Source organism: Rhinopithecus bieti, unplaced genomic scaffold (assembly GCF_001698545.2).
Source record: "Rhinopithecus bieti isolate Rb0 unplaced genomic scaffold, ASM169854v2 scaffold_73, whole genome shotgun sequence".
In the NCBI taxonomy this organism is placed as follows: Eukaryota; Metazoa; Chordata; class Mammalia; order Primates; family Cercopithecidae; genus Rhinopithecus; species Rhinopithecus bieti.
In genome coordinates, this window is record NW_016803103.1 from 857,256 (window position 1) to 861,066 (window position 3,811).

Here is a 3,811-nt window from a genome sequence, read left to right on the forward strand (position 1 = left end):
GACTTGCTTTGTGAATCTGGGTGCTCCTGTATTGGGTTCATATATATTTAGGATAGTTAGCTCTTCTTGTTAAATTGATCCCTTTACCATTATGTAATGTCCTTCTTTGTCTCTTTTGATCTTTGATGGTTTAAAGTCTGTTTTATCAGAGACTAGTATTGCAACCCCTGCTTTTTTTTTGTTCTCCATTTGCTTGGTAGATCTTCCTCCATCCCTTTATTTTGAGCCTATGTATGTCTCTGCATGTGAGATGGGTCTCCTGAATACAGCAAACTGATGGGTCTTGGCTCTTTATCCAATTTGCCAGTCTGTGTCTTTTAATTGGAGCATTTAGCCCATTTACATTTAAGGTTAATATTGTTACATGTGAATTTGATCCTGTCATTATGATGTTAGCTGGTTATTTTGCTTGTTAGTTGATGCAGTTTCTTCCTAGCATTGATGGTCTTTACATTTTGGCATGTTTTTGCAGTGACTGGTACCTGTTGTTCCTTTCCATGTTTAGTGCTTCCTTCAGGATCTCTTGTAGGGCAGGCCTGGTGGTGACAAAATCTCTCAGCATTTGCTTATCTGTGAAAGATTTTATTTCTCCTTCACTTACAAAGCTTAGTTTGCCTGGATATGAAATTCTGGGTTGAAAATGCTTTTCTTTAAGAATGTTGAATATTGGCCCTCACTCTCTTATAGAGTTTCTGCTGAGAGATCCGCTGTTTGTCTGATGGGCTTCCCTGTGTGTGTAACCCGCCCTTTCTCTCTGGCTGCCATTAACATTTTTTCCTTCATTTCAACATTGGTGAATCTGACAATTATGTGTCTTGGAGTTGCCCTTCTCGAGGAGTGTCTTTGTGACGTTCTCTGTATTTCCAGAATTTGAATGTTGGCCTGCCTTGCTAGGTTGGGGAAGTTCTCCTGGATAATGTCCTGTAGAGTGTTTTCCCACTTGGTTCCATTCTCCCTGTCACTTTCAGGTACACCAATTAGATGTAGATTTGTTCTTTTCACATAGTCCCATATTTCTTGGAGACTTTGTTAGTCTCTTTTTACTCTTTTTCTCTGAACTTCTCTTCTTGCTTCATTTCATTCATTTGATCTTCAGTCACTGATACCCTTTGTTGCAATTATCTGAATTGGTTACTGAAGCTTGTGCATTCGTCACATAGTTCTCATGCCATGGTTTTCAGCTCCATCAGGTCATTTAAGGACTACTCTACACTGGTTATTTCAGTTAGCCATTCGTCTAATCTTTCTTCAAGGTTTTTGGCTTCTTTGCGATGGATTCGAACTTCCTCCTTTAGCTCGGAGAAGTTTGGTCGTCTGAAGCCTTCTTCTCTCAACTCGTCAAAGTCATTCTCCATCCAGCTTTGTTCCATTGCTGGTGAGGATCTGCGTTCCTTTGGAGGGGGAAAGGCGCTCTGATTTTCGGAATTTTCAGCTTTTCTGCTCTGTTTTTTCCCCATCTTTGTGGTTTTATCTACCTTTGGTCTTTGATGATGGTGACGTACAGATGGAGTTTTGGTGTGGATGTCCTTTCTGTTTTGTTAGTTTTCCTTCTAACAGTCAGGACCCTCAGCTGCAGGTCTATTGGAGTTTGCTGGAGGTCCACTCCAGACCCTGTTTGCCTGGGTATCAGCAGCAGAGACTGCTGAACAACGAGTATTGCTGAACAGCAAATGTTGCTGCCTAATCGTTCCTCTGGAAACTTCGTCTCAGAGGGGTACCTGGCCGTGTGAGGTGTCAGTCTGCCTTACTGGGGGGTGCCTCCCAGTTATGCTGCTTGGGGGTCTGGGACCCATTTGAGGAGGCAGTCTGTCCGTTCTCAGATCTCAAACTTCGTGCTGGGAGAACCACTACTCTCTTCAAAGCTGCCCAACAGAGACATTGAAATCTGCGGAGTTTTCTGCTGCCTTTTGTTTGACTATGCTGTGCCCCCAGAGGTGGAGTCTACAGAGGCAGGAAGGGGAACATGACACACTGTCGTGGGGTGGAGGAAGTGGGGAGGGATAGCATTAGGGGATATACCTAATGTAGATGATAAGTTAATGGGTGCAGCATACCAACATGGCACATGTATACATATGTAAGAAACTTGCACATTGTGCACATGTACCCTAGGACTTAAAGTATGATAATAATAATAATAAAAAAAGAGGAAGTAATTGGTGATGAAAACGTTATAGCAAACTTTAGGCCAGGGCCCCCCAACAGCTGTGATTTCCCAAGTCACAGTAACAACAGCAACTGTGAACAAGATTTGGACATTCCAATTCAACTCTGGAATTTAAATATCTCTAGATAAGAGTAAGCAGGGTTCCCCAACCCCTGGACCATGGAACCTGACTGCACAGCAGGAGGTGAGCAGCAGAGCAAGCAAGCATTGCTGTTTGAGCTCTGCCTCCTATCAGATCAGTGGTGGTGGTAGATTATCATCGGAGAGTGAACCTGTCGCGAATTGCGCATGTGAGGGGTCTAGGTTACACACTCCTTATGAGAATCTAATAGCTGATGATCTGAGGTAGAACAGTTTTATTCTGAAACTATCCCCCCAACCTCCCGTTCATGGAAAAATTGTCTTCCACAAAACCATTCCCTGGTGCCGAAAAGGTTGGTGACCACTGCTCTGAGTTATTCATTCAAGGTATTTGCTGATGAAGGGAGAGAAATGTAGCTTTACTGATGATTGAAGGGGGGAGGTGGTGGTGAGAAAGATTATTTTTCTTTGAGAATAAATAGAGAATCAGCCATTTCTTTTTAGGTGAAGAGAAGGAGGAAATGGAGGGTGGAAGGAAAGTTGGCTGAAATTGTGAGTTAATAGATGAGCTACATCACATGAAGCATCATATACTTGTTACTACAATATATGATTTCAAAGATGTCCCTAATTCTTTTGGACTTCATTTTTCCTGCATGTAAAAGGAGATGATTGAGTTAAATAATCTCTAAGCAGTTTGAGCTCTAAAATTCTGTAGTTGAGTTTGATTTCATTCTTTTCCCCTGAAGAGTTTTTCTTTGTTAGATGTTCATTATTATGCTGTACAACTGTAATTATTATTCTTTCTTCAGTTTTCATGTGTTTCAGTGTATTATTGCATACATACCAACTTTTGAATGAAAGAAATGTTTATTTGTCCCTTTAGTGAAGGGACAAATCTTTATAATGCTGATTATACTATTATACCATGTGTTTTATAATGGCAGTAACAAGAATTATTTATTGTATGTCATAATTATAATGTTTTTGTTGTCATTTATAGTTAACATGTGCTTTTTATACTTTTGTCTTTTAAAATAGCAAATTTTAATTTATGATAATTTTGGCAAAATCTTACAGAAATAAGTTGCCTTATAATGTTTTTAAATCCATTACAATTTCTTCTATTTGAGATGTTAATTCAAGAACATTTGTTGTAAAATGTTAAAATCTTGATGATGTATTTATTTTTATTTACGAATTGGGATTTTTTTTTTCTTTTTTCTTTTGAGACGGAGTCTTGCTCTGTCGCCCAGGCTGGAGTGCAGTGGCCGGATTTCAGCTCACTGCAAGCTCCGCCTCCCGAGTTTACGCCATTCTCCTGCTTCAGCCTCCTGAGTAGCTGGAACTATTGGCGCCCGCCACCTCGCCTGGCTAGTTTTTTGTATTTTTTAGTAGAGACGGGGTTTCACCGTGTTAGCCAGGATGGTCTCGATCTCCTGACCTCGTGATCCACCCGCCTCAGCCTCCCAAAGTGCTGGGATTACAGGCTTGAGCCACCGCGCCCAGCCTTCTAATTGGGATTTTTAAAAACAGGTGGCAATACATGTTTAACTTCTTATT

The 3,811-nt window shown here is 40.9% G+C and overlaps 1 protein-coding gene across 1 annotated transcript in view; it reads left to right on the plus strand.

The window, feature by feature from the left end:
* The window catches only part of LOC108542214 (vacuolar protein sorting-associated protein 13B-like), a 441,791-nt gene that overhangs the window by 159,616 nt on the left and 278,364 nt on the right, over nucleotides 1–3,811 (plus strand). The window lies entirely within an intron of this gene.